This window comes from Myotis lucifugus, unplaced genomic scaffold (genome assembly GCF_000147115.1).
Source record: "Myotis lucifugus unplaced genomic scaffold, Myoluc2.0 scaffold_365, whole genome shotgun sequence".
Taxonomy (NCBI): domain Eukaryota; kingdom Metazoa; phylum Chordata; class Mammalia; order Chiroptera; family Vespertilionidae; genus Myotis; species Myotis lucifugus.
The window spans coordinates 538,725-555,518 of NW_005871413.1; the positions used below are offsets into that span (position 1 = coordinate 538,725).

General features: G+C 42.5%; 1 non-coding gene across 1 annotated transcript; it reads right to left on the reverse strand.

Moving 5' to 3' along the window:
* Positions 1–7,382: 7,382 nt before the first annotated feature.
* On the reverse strand, positions 7,383–7,493 carry LOC111828443. Its single transcript, XR_002832313.1, has one exon. It is a non-coding gene; the product is annotated as a U6 spliceosomal RNA (small nuclear RNA).
* Between the last annotated feature and the right edge of the window lie 9,301 nt (positions 7,494–16,794).

The following is a 16,794-nucleotide window of genomic DNA, read 5'->3' on the forward strand; positions in this document are numbered from 1 at the left end:
CTTCAGTCAGTCCTCACATCTTATATATCATCAGAGAGTTCTCCATGGAGAGAAGCCTTATAAATGTAGAGAATGTGGCAAATCGTTTGGCTTCTCTTCAGACCTTACTATGCATCAGAGAGTTCATTCTGGAGAAGCCTCATAAATGTAATGAATGTGCCAAAGCCCTTACCAAGTCCTCATCTCTTAATTATCATCAGAGGGTTCACACAGGAGAGAAGCCTTATACATGTAGAGAATGTGGCAAAGCCTTCACTGGGTCAGCAAGCTTTACCAGCCACCAATGAATTCATACTGGAGAGAAGCCATGTAAATGTAATGAATGTGGCAAAGACTTTAGCTAGTCCTCATCCCTTTCTTGTCATCAGAGAGTTCACACTGGAGAGAAGCCTTATGAATGTGGAGAATGCAGCAAATCCTTTGGCATCTCTTCAGATCTTACAAAGCATCGGAGATTTCATTCTGGAGAGAAGCCTTATAAATGTAGAAAATGTAACAAAGCCATTTATCAGTGTTCCTGTGTTACTGTACAGCAGAGTGTTCATAATTGAGAGAAGTTTTACAGATGTGAGGAGTGTGGTAAGTCCTTCACCAGCTGTGAGAGCTTATTTAACATCACAGAATTCATACTGGAAAGAAGGCTTATGAATGTGAAAAATGTGAAAAGCATTTAAAAGCCGATGTATTACTGTACTTGATCAACATCAGAACATAAAGAGACCTTCCAGATGTAGAAAATGGTCTAGAGCGTTTGCCCATAGCTTAAATTTACATCAGACATTTTATAGTTGAGGGAAGCCTTATATTGTAAAAAATGTGAGAAAGCCATTAGCCTTTGGTCAAATTTACTGAACATTTTAGGAATCATTCTGAAGAGAAACAGCAGTAATATAAAGTTTTTACCCAAAGATTTAACCATGGTTGAATTGTCATTGAAAATGATAAAATTGAGCCTTAAAAATTATGAGGCATATGTCAAAGTGTATATCCTTATTTGTATCTTATACAACATCTGGTAATTACTACTGGATCGAAGCCCAGCAGATATAAAAAATGTGACAAAGCTTACTTAGTATGCAAACCTTACACGACATCAGAATTCATACTGGGGAGAAACAATACAAATTTAAACAGTGTCCTACAGTCTTTAATCAGTATCTGTAGCTTATTCCTCACATTGGAATTCATTCTAGAGCAGGGGTGGGCAAACTTTTTGACTCGAGGGCCACAGTGGGTTCTTAAACTGGACCGGAGGGCCGGAATAAAAGCATGGATGGAATGTTTGTGTGAACTAATATAAATTCAAAGTAAACATCATTACATAAAAGGGTATGGTCTTTTTTTTTTTTTTTTTTTTTTAGTTTTATTCATTTCAAACGGGCCAGATCCGGCCCACGGGCCATAGTTTGCCCATGGCTGTTCTAGAGGGAAACCTTAAATGTTAAGAACGTGGGAGATCATTTAGTGGGACCTACAGCCCCAGTCAATACCAGGGATTGTAATTGGGTAGAAGTTCAATATTTATGATATAGGAGGAAGGACTTTTAAAATATATATGTAGTTTACAAAAATCCAAGGAATTTATGCCTTAAAATGACTTTAAGATGTAAAAACTTTATCCAACTATGTAATTGCTTATGAATTTTAATGTATCACTGAATTCACACTAGATAGGTAGCCAAAATGCCTTTCAGTATTGCTCTACGTCGGAATGTTAACTACAGTATACTCCAAACTTTAAATGTAGTTAGGTAATATTTTGTATACTTGAATGTATCAAAAGAATTAATGTTTCCATATGTACTATTGCTTAGAGTGTTATTTAAATTGAAAACATAGGAAGTATTTTCAAAATAAATTTGATCTTACTCCCATCTCACTTGATGTTGCTATATTTTATTCCTGGTGTGTTTGTGAAATCATGGAGTTGGTTGTTTCTGCCTTAAAGATCTGTGAGCTGGCCCTGGCTGGTTTGGCTCAGTGGATAGAGCCTTGGCCTGCAGACTGAAGGCTCCTTGTGGGCAGCAATACAATGGTGAGCGGCTCAGCAGCAACAGAGCAGGCAGCAATACAATGGTGAGCGGGGCCTGAGCCCCGCCCGCCAGCCCAGACAGGGGCCCTCTGAGAGAGAGAGAGAGAGAGAGAGAGAGTGAGAGAGAGAGGCGGAATTTGGCACCCCGCATCCCTCCCTGATCAACCACTGTGATTCAGCCTAGCGAGGGCTGCCTTCAGGCCACGGCTCCAGGTCCCTCATCCCCACCCCAGGCCCGAGAACACAGTGCTGGGCAGAGGCACCCACTGGTTCCGGAATGCAGCGTACCGAGGGGCCAGCATGAGGTCGTGGGGGGGGGCTGTATTTACACCACCAAGTTCCCCACTTCTGCCCTGGCCCACATCCCTCCTCCTTCCCCTCAGAGGCCCAGCTCCTGCCTACATGCTTGCTGGGCAGGTGCAACTGCACCGGAGAGTGAGCTATGGCAATCAGGATGGCCACTTCCTGGGATGAGATGGCCAGACCACAGGGATTCATGAGGGCAATGAGGCCCATGGGACATGCACAGCCCTCCAGCAGTGGTGGTGGCCAGCCAAGCCAAGTCTGGCTACAGTGGGGCCAGTGGGAGCCTGAGGCCACCCCAACCCCCACAGTTCCTGGGCAGACGATGGCTCAGTGGAGAGTGGTATCTCCATGCATGGTGCCCAGGGGTGGCTGTGAGCTGCTGCAAACCCACCCCATGCTTCAGGAAGGGGGAGAAGGCTCGCAGCCACCAGCACCCTATGCTGTACCTCCTTGCCTGTGCCTCAGCCTGCCAGGTTGGCAGGATCCAGAGAAGGTGAGCTGTTCCCTTCCCCTAGTGGTAGAACAGGGAGGAGAGCGCTGAGAGCAGGGAGGGGACCTCAGCTGGGATCCTCCTGGTGTGGGCCCAGGCAGGGGCCGGTGCAGAAGTACCAGGGCCCAGTTGCTTCGGTGTCTCGGTGAAGTTTGCAACTGACCCAAGGAGGAAACCCGAGAGGGGAAAGGCCGGGAGGCATGAATTGCCAGCACTGTAGCCACTTGAAAACAGCTCCACTTGGAATATGAGGTGGTTGTATGTTCAGCTGAGAAGTGAGGGGGCTGAACTCCACCATCGCTGGGCTCCTGTCAGTCCAAGGCCCAAGCGTCCACCACGACAAGGGGAGAAGAGAGCAAGGGGCCCGGAGGAAGGGAGGAAAATTGAAGAAAACCATGTCTAGACTTTCCCCAGCCCTCTCCTTCTTTCTGCTGCCTACAAGAGCCCCAGGCCCGGCCATAGTTCTGTGTCCACCTTTTAGTCCCCTATTCTCCAACCGCAGAGGAAAGAAATAAGGAAGGAGTCTGTGCTGCCTTCAGAAAGTATCTATATACCTGATTGGCCAGTTGCCTTCCACAGAGGGAGGCCAGACTTCGGCTTAGGCCCGCTCCTCACAGGGACATCAGTAGGACATCCTGTGAGGGCTCCCAGACTGTTAGAGGGGGCAGGCTGGGCTGAGCGATGCCCCCCGAGTGCACAAATTTTTGTGCACCGGGCCACTCGTAGACTATATTTAAAAAAAAAATTCGGGTTATAAGCCAGCTTCAGATACCCCACTGCTAGTTGGTGCAGCAAACGTCACAGTGATTTGACATACGAGTAATTTGAGTAATGAGCTCCGTCACAGAACAAATTAAACTCATAAGTCAAGGCCCCACTGTACTTTCAATGCTGTTGTAGGAGGCAGCACGCACAGGTCTGTACCTTATGCTGCCATCTTGGTCTCCCTTAATGTAGTTTTATACTCAATAACACAGAAGTTATATGTGCAGCTATTGTGTCATTTCTGGAATAAACACATAGTCATGTCTTGAAGGGAATAAATTGAAATAAAAATTTTGTTTTCTTACATGTCAAGTTAAATGAAGTCGTTTAATTTATTTTAAACTAGGGATGTGGTACACAAATTCATCCAGGGGTGGGGTCCCTTGGCCTAGCTGGTCTTCGCTGTATTGCCCAGTTCCGACCAGGGCCAAGCAGCTCAGGTGAGGGATCGCGGGAGTTTGGCCGTCCGCAGGAGATTGGCTGTGGGAGTGCACTGACTACCAGGGATCAGCTCCTGCATTGAGCATCTGTCCCCTGGTGGTCAGTGTGCGTCATAGCAACCTGTCAAGCTGTGGACCGGTCATAACGGCCACTTAGGCATTTATGTATATAGATTTTAGAGCATCATTATAAAAATAGTCTTTTGTTTTCCAGTCCGATATATTTGCGATTGCAAATAGTGCTGCAGTGTATGTATGTGTGGGTATATCTTTTTGAATTTGTGTTCTCTGTATAAATCCCCAGAAATGGAATTTGTGTTTAATGGAATTAACATTTCACAGTAGGGTCATGGAATGTTTTTTTCAACGTAGTGATTTCTTCTTTAATTACAGCCAGCAATGTGTATATGTTTGTGTATATATAAATACATATATGTTTTATTTTCTTAATCCTCACCCAATTATATTTTTCCCATTGAGTTTTAGAGATAGTGGGAAGGAGGGGTTGGGTGGATTGAAAGAGAGAGAAAAATATCGATGGTGAGAGGACACATTGTTTGTTTGGCTTCCTCACATATAACAAATGGGGTTGGGATCCAGCCTGCAACCATTTGCTGGGTGGCCCGTGCTCTAACCCCTGAGCACACTGCAGGGGGCAGCCAGCAGTATTTTATGCTTGACAGCATACAAATCATGCACCTTCCTAGGAAATAAACTGTGACTAATTTATTTTCACTATGTTGTTATTCACGTAAACACATACTTAATTTATTATTTTGTATTAATGTCTTTAATGTACAGAAACATAGCTAACTTTGTTGTTTGGTTTTATATACCATGTTTGGAGAAATTAATTATATACATATATTATTAGAAATGTAGAATCTGTGATTTGCAATACAGAATTCTGTCACCTGTTAACAGGATCATTTTAGTTATTCATTTGATATTTTTATTATGACTATGGGAACTACTTAAAATATTTTATTTTCTAAATGTCCACAAGAGAATTCAAAATGATATGTGTGTTTTTATAGAACACCATACATTTTTATATTATCTATATTTTCCCACATACAAGGAATCTTCATAAGTTCATATTTTAGTGTTGTTTTGACATTTTAAATTACCTCCAGAAGTATATTTCTTTTTTTTTTCTTTTTTTTTTAAATATATTTTATTGATTTTTTTACAGGGAGGAAGGGAGAGAGATAGAGAGTTAGAAACATCGATGTAAGAGAAACATCGATCAGCCGCCTCCTGCACATCTCCTACTGGGGATGTGCCAACAACCCAGGTACATGCTCTTGACCGGAATCGAACCTGGGACCTTTCAGTCCTCAGGCCGACGCTCTATCCAGTGAGCCAAACCGGTTTCGGCAGAAGTATATTTCTTAAGGGTTATTTATAGGGAAGGTCTAATAATGAGAAGATCTGATAATGAGAAAGTTTTGGAGCCGGAAAAGTTTTGTCCTCTTCATTGTTGATGATCTGTTTTGTCATTATTGTTGTTGGATGGTTTTTTATTTCATGCCCTTTTTTATCCCCAATATTATCCTTTGTAGAAACCCCCTAATGATCTTAGAGCAGCTGTTTTTTCCAATAGAAGTTAGTTTTTTACATGCTTTTAAAATAGTATTCTGGAATTCATGACATATTCATTGTTTTTTATTTGTTCTCACATTTATATTCATTCTACTTAGACTTCATTGAGCTACTTGCATTTGTATGTCTCTTTCTGCAATTGTCAGAATCTGAAACGATTAATTTTTTATATAAGCTATCTTCTCCTTTTCACTCTCTTGTCTTTATGGGATCCTCTTGGAGGTTGATTTGTTAGTGTCTTAGGAGTTCCTTAAGTTCTCTTCTCATTTCCACGTTTGTTGGCTTTTCTTAATCAAAATTTTAATGATTTATGTACAAATTTTTTGATTATTTAATTTAATTTTTAAAATATATCTTTATTGATTTCAGAGAGGAAGGGAGAGGGAGAGAGAGATGGAAACACCAATGAAGAGAGAGAATCATCAATTGGCTGCCTCTTGCACGATCAGGATCGAGGCTTCAACCCAGGCCTGTGCCCTGACATGGAACCAAACCATGACCATCTAGTTCATAGATCGAAGCTCAACCACTGAGCCACTGCTGCCAGGCAAATTCTATGTAATATTTTGGTGACTTATATAGTTGTCTTTTTTCCTTTTACATTTGGGCTTTAAGCTATTTAGTTCCTTTCTTTTTCAGGTAATTAATATGTTTCCATTAATGTAGTGCCCCTTTGGTTACTTGTACTTTCTGTTTCTGATGGTACACTTTTTCTGTTTTTTGAATGACGTGGTATCTTTTGTTGAGACTCCAGAATTGGAAAGTAGCAGGCTTTTGATCATGATTTCTTTAAGAGGAAACAAATAATAACTATCTGTGGAACAAATTCTTTCGGTCAACACTGTTTTCAGGATCTGTATTCTTGGCTAGGTTGTCTGTTCAATCTCCTAGTTGAAATGTTCTCTGTTTCTTTCTCAGACAGTTTTTCAGTGTTCATGTACATCTTCAGTCCTGCAGTCTTTGTGGTGCTTGAACACTTTCTCATTGTCTCTTTGCAGCAGCCACTACACGGCAGTCTCCATGTGCTGCCATTGTGTTCTAACTCTGTGTAATGCACAACAGACACATGTTCTTCAAGGTGCTTCAAAACAGGGAGATCATTGAACATGTACATCTCTCATTTTTTTCTCTCTCTCTCCAGCGAAGAAACTTGGAATTGGGAGTGTTTGTATAATATTGCCAAAGTGTTTGAGCAGGTATCATTGGTAAATGTAAGCAACTATTTGTTCGTCTTTGATGTGAGTTTTCTTCATTGTACCTGTCTTGAGCTTTCTTTGAATTCTTCACTTGCTCTTGTAGTACTCCAAAATGTCATTCAGTCACTACTTGCTGGTAAGTTCAAAGTTCACTCACTTGATTGTCAAAACCTAAATATTTGTTTTCTTTCAGCTCTATCATCTAAAGGTAACTATGCCTTTATGCCAAAGCCTGGAATACAAGATTTATTCTCTGAAATAATACTGGTAAGATATAAAAGGAATTGCTTTGACAATATATACTTAATGAAAGCCTTTTAATTTGAAAGGAAAAAATGTGATTCTATTCCCATATCTCTTGATGCTGCTATGTTTTATACTTGGTGTATGTGTGAGTGAGATCATGGAGTTGATTGTTTCTGTCTTAAAAATCAAAGATCTGTGAGCTGTTGTGTGTTATATGGACTTCACTTGTGTACACTTCCCCATGAAATAATGGATACATTGTAAGATGACTATTTTATTCTATTAGAGAATATTACTATTGAATAAATCTTTTTCTTTTTTAAGGAACAGCTTCACAAACTCGCGTGCGCAGGGGCAACGCTAACCTTCTCTGTATCGTTCCAATTTTAGTATATGTGCTGCCGAAGGAGCACCGAAAAAATCTTTTTTAAAAAATATATATTTTATTGATTTTTTACAGAGAGGAAGGGAGAGAGATACAGAGCTAGAAACATCGATGAGAGAGAAACATCAATCAGCTGCCTCCTGCACATCTTCTATTGGGGATGTGCCCACAACCCAGGTACATGCCCTTGACCAGAATCGAACCTGGGACCTTTCAGTCCTCAGGCTGACGCTCTATCCACTGAGCCAAACCGGTTTCGGCTGAATAAATCTTTTAAAATAGTTTCGAGTTTTGTAAATGATGCCATCAAAGTCACTTTTTTTTCTGTGCCAATGGGTTCAGCTGAAAACTTTTTGAGGGCATGTCCATTTGTGGTTGTCACATGTAGGTAACTGGAACTACACTCAGGAGAGTGCTGTCTGTGTAATATATTTTCCATAATTGAGAGGAATATTGCAGTAGCAGTGACATTGTTGTACCCAGGATGCAGAATTGGCATGAACTCTGCAGGGGAGAGAGGAAACGTTTCCCAGACTGAACTGCTGGCTGAACTCAGAAAAATAATTATATCTTTCATTTTCCATTTCCTGTTCCTCTCTGGTTTTTCACTTTGTCTTCTAGGCTGCCATTCTTTTTGCAGTGCTATGACCACAGCATGTAAAGCTCTTCCTGTCCCACATCAGCCATTCAAACCTCTGTAACTTCCACCCAGCAGTTTGGAATTTATAATGCAATGACTGACATCAGAATTGGGGGAATATTTTGCTTTATGTGCCCCAATCTGGGCTCAAACTCGCAATCCTGGCACATTGAGAGGGCGCTCCAACTAGCAAAGTTACTCCTTGGCCAGGACAACATTAATGAATCTTTTTGTTGTTGTGAATCCTCACCTGAGGCTATTTTCCCAGTAAATTTTAGAGAAAGTGAAAGGAAAGGGACAGACAGAGAGAGAAACATCAGTGTGAGAGAGACACCTAGATTGGTAGCCTACTGCACAGGCTAGGGGTCCAGCCTGAAAGGTAGGTACGTCCCCTTTACCGGAAGCAAAGCCAGGACTTTCAGCCCATGAGCCAATGATATATCTGCTGAGTGACACCGCCTAAGGCCAGAATTAATGATTCTTAAGCTAAAAATATATCCCAATAACATCTTCAGTGTATATATTTGACAGGTTTGTTATCCATACATGACAGATCATTGAGAAAGAGAAAAGAAAACAAAAAATAGGGGATTTGGCGGGGAAGGGGGCAACAAAATAGGTTATAATTGTAAGAAGTAATATTTCTGGCCCAGCTTGTGTTACTTAGTTGATGAGCATTGACCTTAGAACCAAGAAGTAGGGTTGGATTCCTCTTCAGGGCTCATGCCGGGATTCCCCTTAAATCCCCAATAGGGGGCATGCAGGAGTCAGTCTTTCTCCCTTCCTCTGAAATCAATACAATATTGTAAAAAGTAAATGTAGGTCTGAGAAACAGCAGCTGTGTGTGAAGCCTCCCCCCACCAGCCAGAGGAGCCACCACAGCGGTGAACAGCACCCACCACAGGAGCTTCTGCCAACTGAGGAGCAGCTGCTACCGCAACTGCTTGGGGAGCAACCACAGCCCGAGGAGCCACTGCCGTCCAGGGAACAGCCACTGAACGACTCAACATCTAGATATGTCGGTGAGATCAAACATGGGCAGACAAAGAAATTGCCAAAGGAAAGAAAAGGAGGGCTCGTCAGAAAAGCAGCTAAGCGATACAGCGGCATGCAACATGACAGAAAAAGAATTCAGAATAAGGGTTCTAGAGTGCATAAACCGGATGGTGGGGAAAATCAACAACTTACGTAAGACCCAAGAAGAAATGATGAGCGATATAGCTGCAATAAAAAATACCATTGAAAGTATCAACAGTAGACTAGGAGAAGCAGAGGACCGAATTAGTGAATTAGAAGACAAGGGAGCGAACACACCTAAACTGTACTGCAATTGGAGAAAAAAATTAAAAGACAGGAGGAGAGCATAAGGGAGCTTTGGGACAACATGAAACGAAACAAAATACGAATAATAGGGGTGCCAAAGCAACAGAAAGAGGAAGAAGGATTCGAAAACCTATTTGAAGAAATAATATCTGAAAACTTCCCTGAGGTGGGGAAGAAAAAACTCACACAAGCCCAGAGAGTCCCAAACAAGGTGAACCCGAAAAGACCCACACCAAGACACATCATAATTACCATGGCAAATGTTCAAGACAAAGAGAGAATCTTCCAGGCTGCAAGAGAGAGACGGAAAGTTACATACAAGGGATCTCCCAGGAGATTATCAAATGATTTCTCAACAGAAACACATCAGGCCAGAAAAGAATGGACGGCAATTTACAAAGTGATGCAAAGTAAAGGACTGAATCCAAGAATACTCTATCAAGCAAGGCTATCATTCAAAATTGAAGGGGAAATAAGAAGCTTCACAGACAAAAAAAGGCTAAGGGAGTTTATCACCACCAAGCCGGCAATGCAAGAAATGCTAAATGGACTGGTGTAAAAAGAAGAAATAAAAAGCTAAGAAAGAAAACAGTCACAAATATTAGAAATGGCTACAAACAAGTACCTCTTAATAATAACTTTAAACATAAATGGACTAAATGCTCCAGTCAAAAGACATTGTGTGGCTAAATGGATCAAAAAACATGACCCATATATTTGCTGTCTTCAAGAGACCCACCTCAGAATAAGGGACTCACACAGATTGAGAGTGAAGGGATGGAAAAATATCTTTCAGGCAAATGGAAATGAATAAAAAGCTGGAGTAGCAATACTTATATCTGACAAAGTAGACCTCAAAGTGAATGCCATAACAAGAGATAATTTTGTAGCATCTTCTTTTAGTTCTCTAATTAGGGTTTCTCAATGCTCCTGCCACATCTGGAGCAGAGGCCTTCCAGGGGAAGAGGTGGTGTCTAGGAGGAAACCGGAGCCCCTGTTGACCCCTGGTGACCAGGTTTCGAATGCTGGGGATCCAAAGGCAGCCTGACTGGGGCTGTTATGGATATGCTGGTTGAAGATGGTGTCTGCATTCCTGCAGTAAGTGGAAGTGCATGGCCTTGAGGTAGCACTGTCCAAGTTTTCTCTTGTAGTAGAATTTCTCTTGCTGAGCAATAGTCTATTCATCTGTTTCTCCAAAAGTTTGGTGCTAAGCTCTGCTAGCCTCTCCTTCATCCTGTGAAAATCAGTTAGTTTCTTTTCCAATAACTTTCTGCGTTCCATTTCTTCTTGGCAGAGTCGCACATATTTTTCCTATTCTCTTTTGATACCATCTTGAGAAGTTTGCACTTTGGAGATTTCTGATTCCAGCTCTTTATTTCTGGCTTCCAAAGGACTTCTTATTGAAGCCTGATAATTTATCATCTGCGCTGACATTTCTTGAGATGCTCTTTGTATCTGTAAAAAGGAATTGATTTGTTCTCCGGTGTCTGCTACATCCCGTCTTGCTCTTTCATCAGTCTTCTTTTTCTACTTGTCTGCTTCACAGATTTCTATCCTATTCGTTTCCATATATGTTCTGAGTCTTACTGTTTGTTGTTCCCACTTCTGTGCTGCATTCTTTGTTCTTCACATTCCTTTAGAAGTGCTTCCACTGCTAAATGCTGATGAGGTGTCTTTTCTTTAAGCAGACGTATAGATTTTGAAGATGAAGGTTGTACTTTTGCTATAAGAACATCATTAACCGCGGGTTCAACTGCCTGGGGAGACTCTTCATCTTCTCCTAGGATTCCTTTCCAGAAGGAAGTTGCTCTTAAACGCCAAATCATATTTCCCACAGTTCAGTCTCAATGGGATAACCGTGGTGATGGAGTAAAACGGCCGCCTCTCCTCCCTTCTCCCCGCAGAACGCTGGCAGCAGGGCACATGCACTGCAATGGACTGGGCTGAAGTGTGCATGCCCGGTAATGGGCTTAGTCCCCATTGGGCTTGCACAGTCACTTGGGCCATGCAGTGAGGCTTGTCATTTTCTTTTCTTTTTTTATTTCTTAACTCTTTCTTGACTTTGGCAAATTAAAATAGAATAAGTTAACAAGTATTTTTTTCAAAAAAATGTTTTGTTCAAAACTACTGTCAAAAATTCCTTAAAAGCTTTCAGTACTGAATATAACTATTAGCACAGTGTCAAAAATGTTGAATAGGGAAACAAAATAAAAATGTGTGGTCCTGCAATCTGGCCTTCCTGTGCCATCACCAGGGACACCTGGGAGACAAAGAGGAGGAGGAGGCAAGGCTCCAGGGAGGCCACACACAGACCCCCCCCCCCAATGTTTTTTATTAACACAATTTGTCCTGAGATTAGGCAGAGATATACACTTCAAAGGGTCAGTGTTTCCTACAGAGTCCGTTGTCAGAATGGGGGAATTACCCTATGGCTGTTCAGGTGTTTGGCCAGTAAGAGGCAATAACATATAGATTAAGATGCCCTGGGCTGTCTGGCAGCCACGAATCAATTTAATGTATCCTATTCAGGTTTGGGGAAATGCCTTCAGCCATTCCCAGTTGCAGCCCTACTGTCATGCTGGAATTGGTCTCCAGCAATACTCCAAAATTCAAATGTAGTTAGGTAATATTTGTATACTTGAATATATCAAAAGAATTGATGTTTCCATATGTACCATTAACTTAGACTATTCTTTATATTGAAATCATTTGAAGTCTTCTGACAAGAAAATATGAATGTGATTTTTATTCCCATATTACTTGATGTTGCTATGTTTTATGCCTGGTGTGTATGTGAGTGAAATCATCGGGTTGATTGTTCCTGTCTTAAAGATCTGTGACCTGTGGTATATTATATGGACTTTCCTTGTGTACACTTTTTCATGGAATAATGTATACATTGTAAGAGGCAGTATTTTCTTCTATTAGAGAATCGTGCTAGTGAACAAATCTTTAAAAAAAATTTTTTTAATGCTCACCGAGTATATTTTTTCCAGATTGAGGAGGAAACTGGTCTAGCAAGACGTGTCAGACCCTAAAAACTGTGAACAATGCATTGCCCTGGGTGGGGGGAGAGGTTGTTATCGCTGGCCCCAGGACAAATCAACAATACCTGGGGGCCTTCCTGTAAGCCCACAAAAAGGGGCAGAACCATATCTGCAAGACAGTGACCCCAGAAGGTTATATAAAAGGCGAAGCTTCTGCCTGTTACTTCACTCTGATTTGGAAATTATTCCCAGAGTCCACTAGTGTTAATAAATGGGGTCCCTCCCTTTCTCTAGGAAGCGTGCTTAGTATTTCTTTGTTCGTCTGTAACAAGATCAGGTTGAGGAGCCTGCAATCTAGTTATATGCCTTTGACCGGAATTGAACCCAGGACCCTTTAGCCTGCAGGCCGATGCTCTATCCATTGAGCCAAACCAGCTAGGGCTGCATCAATCTTTTAAAATAGTTCTCGAGTTTTGTAAATGATGTCATCAAAGTTACTTCCTTTTCTGTACCAATATGTTCAGCTGAAAACTTTTTGAGGGCATGTCAATGTGTGGTTTTGATGTTTAGGTGACCAGAACTACACTGAGGACAGGGCAGTCAGTGTAATTGATTTTCCATAATTAAGAGGAATAGTGAAAGACCCACCTGCACTTTTGCAGCCTAACCCAACAAACCGCATACTTCAACTCCTTGCACCCATGGGAGACACACTCAAGAACAGACCCAGGAGAACCAAGATGGCAGCGTAAGGTACAGACCTGTGCGTGCTGCCTCCCATAACAACAACAAAACTACCAACTATAGGACAAACAGCTATTATATGGAACCATGGGAAAGCTGGCCCAGTGGAAGTTCTACAACTGGAAGGAAAGAAAGAAGAGCATTGAGACTGAGTAGGATGTGCAGAGACACCAAGTACAGAGCCCAACCCAACAAACTGCAGATTTCAACTCCTTGCATAGAAAGAAGAGCAGTGAGACTGAGTAGGATGTGCAGAGGCACCAAATACAGAGCCCAACCCAGCAGGCTACAGATTTCGGCTCCTTGCATCCAGGAGGGACGCACTCGGGGGGGCGGAGTCGGGTTTGGGGCAGGCCGGGGCCGGGCCGGCTGGGCCAGGGATGTGGAACTGCTGTACCAGCAGGCGCACAAGGACATCCACCGGTTCCAGTCTCGCGTTTGACGCTGGGGGATGGCAGACGGGCAGTCGGTGCACTTGGTGGAGGGCGAAGTCCGAGCAAGCATGCTGGATATTCAGCCACCAGGAACGCCTGGAGATTTTGTCTGGTCGGGAGCCGCCCAGCAGGGAACAGAGTAGCAAACTTCCTGTTGCTCAGTGAGGTCGGACAGCCCCGATGAGGTTGAGACAGCCCCGGTGAGGTTGGGACGGCCAGGATGAGGCTGAAACCGGCCCAGTGATGTCGGAACGGCCTCGGTGATGTTGGGATGGCCCCAGTGAGGCCGCGACAGCCCTGGTGAGGTATGGCCCCATTGAGGCCGAAATAGCACCATTGAGGTCGGGACGGCTCCGGTGAGGTCAGGACGGCCCCGGTGAGGTCGGGGTGGCCCCAGTGAGGCTGGGATGGCCCTGGTGAGGCCAAAACGGCCCCAATGAGGTCGGGACGGCCCGGGTGAGGTTGGGATGGTCCTGGTGAGGCCGAAACGGCCCCGGTGAGGTAGGGATAGCCACGATGTGGTTGAAACGGCCCCGGTGAGGCCGGGACAGCCCCAGTGAAGTTGGGACTGCCCTGGTGGGGTTGAAACAGATAATGGGGACCAGTATACACTGATGAACAGGGGTAGATGCAGAGGCAGAGCAGCATTGAATAGACTGTCAAACTACAGTGGGAAGGCTGGGGAGGGTTTGGCGGGGGGTGGTTAAGAGTTCAACCGAAGGATTTATATGCATGCATATAAGAATAACCAATGGACACAAGACACTAGGGATAGAGGAGGCCGGGGGAATGTCAAGGGGGGGCGGGGGAAGGAGACATATGTAATACTCTTTATAATACTTTAAGAAATAAAAATTATAAAAAAAAAATAGCCGAAACCGGTTTGGCTCAGTGGATATTTCGTCAGCCTACGGACTGAAAGGTCCCGGGTTCGATTCCGGTCAAGGGCATGTACCTGGGATGTGGGCACAACCCCAGTTGGAGATGTGCAGGAGGCACCTGATCGATGTTTCTCTCTCATCGATGTTTCAAACTCTCTATCCCTCTCCCTTCCTCTCTGTAAAAAAATCAATAAAATTTATTTTTAAAAAATAGTAATAATAATAAAGAAAATCAATAAGCCTCTACTCAGGCTAACCAAACAAAAGAGAAAGAACACAAATTACTAAAATCAGAAATGAGAGCAGGGTAATCATGACAGATACCATGCAAATTAAGAGGATAATAAAAGAATAGTATGAATAATTCTATGGACACAAGTTTGACAATCCAGATTAAATGGACAAATGCCATTTGAAATCTACCGTAGGACTGAGGCAGTAGTGGTGACAGAAGTGGAAGCTGGCTCATTGGGCCTGACAGACCCAATTGTACTTTGCCCATTCACCTCATCATGGGGGGTGGGTCTAATCTTATGTGGGGGCTCTCTGATGCTTAGAAAAAAATGTGATGGTAACTGGCATCACCCTTATGTAGAGTTAAAGACTGGCCAGGGGGAAAAAAAACCCACCCCTGAACAAATGCTCCTTCTAAATGCTCAACATACAATAAAATGCTCTTGCTACTTTGAAAGAGGACTTGTGAATTGATTAGGAGTAATATTGAAGGAAGTTCTTTTGATTTAGATGTAATCCTAAAAAAAAAAAAAAAAAGAGGAATATTGCAATAGCAGTGACATTGTTGTACCCAGCATGCTGAATTGGCATGAACTCTGCAGGTGGAGAGAGGACACGTTTCCCAGGCTGCACTGCTGGCTGCACTCAGAAAAATTAATTCTATTTCTTTCATTTCTCATTTCCTGTTGCTCTCTTGTTTTTCACTTTGTCTTCTACGCTGCCATTCTTTTTGCAGTGCTATGCCCACAGCATATAAAGCTCTTTCTCTCCCACATCAGCCATTCAAGCCCCTGTAACTTCCACACAATAGTTGGGAATTCATAATGCAATGACTGACATACCACAATTTGGCATCTGTGTACTTTGTAATTGGAATGATTTTTCTTGTCTTCATTTTCATTGGAAAGAAACCTTAATAATTTCTCAGTGTTATCCCATGAACTTCTTTATTGGGATGAAATTAACTCATGTTAAACAGGTTTTATTCCCATTCTTTATATATATTTTTAGTTTTATTTATTTAATATATTTCATTGATTTCGGAGAGGCAGGGAGAGAGAAAGATAGAAACATCAATGATGAGAGAATCATTGATTGGCTGTCCTCCTGTACGTCCCCTACTGGGGCTGGGGAATCGAGCCTGCAAACCCAGGCATGTGCCCTTGGCCGGAATCGAACCTGGGACTCTTTAGTCCACTGAGCCAAACCGATCCACTGAGCCAAACCGGCTAGGGTTCTGTTCTCTCTTGAATGTAGCCTAATGTTCCTCATTTTTTCTAGAGGAAACCCAGAGATGAAACCTTTTCTGTTTTTGGATGCAAAGTTATTTGGTATACTCACAGCCTGACCAGAGATTTCAACATTTTATTTTCATGGCACACGTGAACTAAATACTGAAACTCAGTGGTCCACCAAAATATATAATTTGTCGATCTGCTAAAAAAAAAAAAAGTCTCATTTTGATCCATACACACCACACAGCTATTACTGTGTTTGCTGTTGTCACTTATTTTATTTGATAATCTATGGGTAATGTAGTCTTTGTTATTGACTAAGCAGTCACTAATTGTTTTTAAAACAATTTTTTAATTGTTTTAAAAATTCTTGCAGCACACCAGTTTGCCTGTGTGACACTACTGATGAAAATCACAACTGGCCCTAACAGGTTTGGCTGAGTGAATAAATAGGGCGTGAGCCTGTGGACTGAAGGGTCCCAGGTTTGATTCCGGTCGGGCATGTACCTGGGTTGCGGGCACATCCCCACTGGGGCGTGTGCAGGAGGCAGCTGATCGATGTTTCTCTCATTGATGTTTCTAACTCTCCCTTCCTCTCTGTAAAACATCAATAAAATATATTTTAAAAAAAAGAAAAGAACATCGCAGCTGTAAACATAAAATCCATCTTGTCTAATGTGTCATTTAAGACCACTTTTTCCTTACTGATTTATATCTCTGGGAGATCTATTCATTGATGTCAATGGGAAGTTCAAGTCCCCTCCTATGATTGTATTAATTAAGTTGAAAATGCTGCCCTTTCCCTCCCCCTGCCTCACTGAGGATTTATGACCCAGGCAAATCATAGGCAG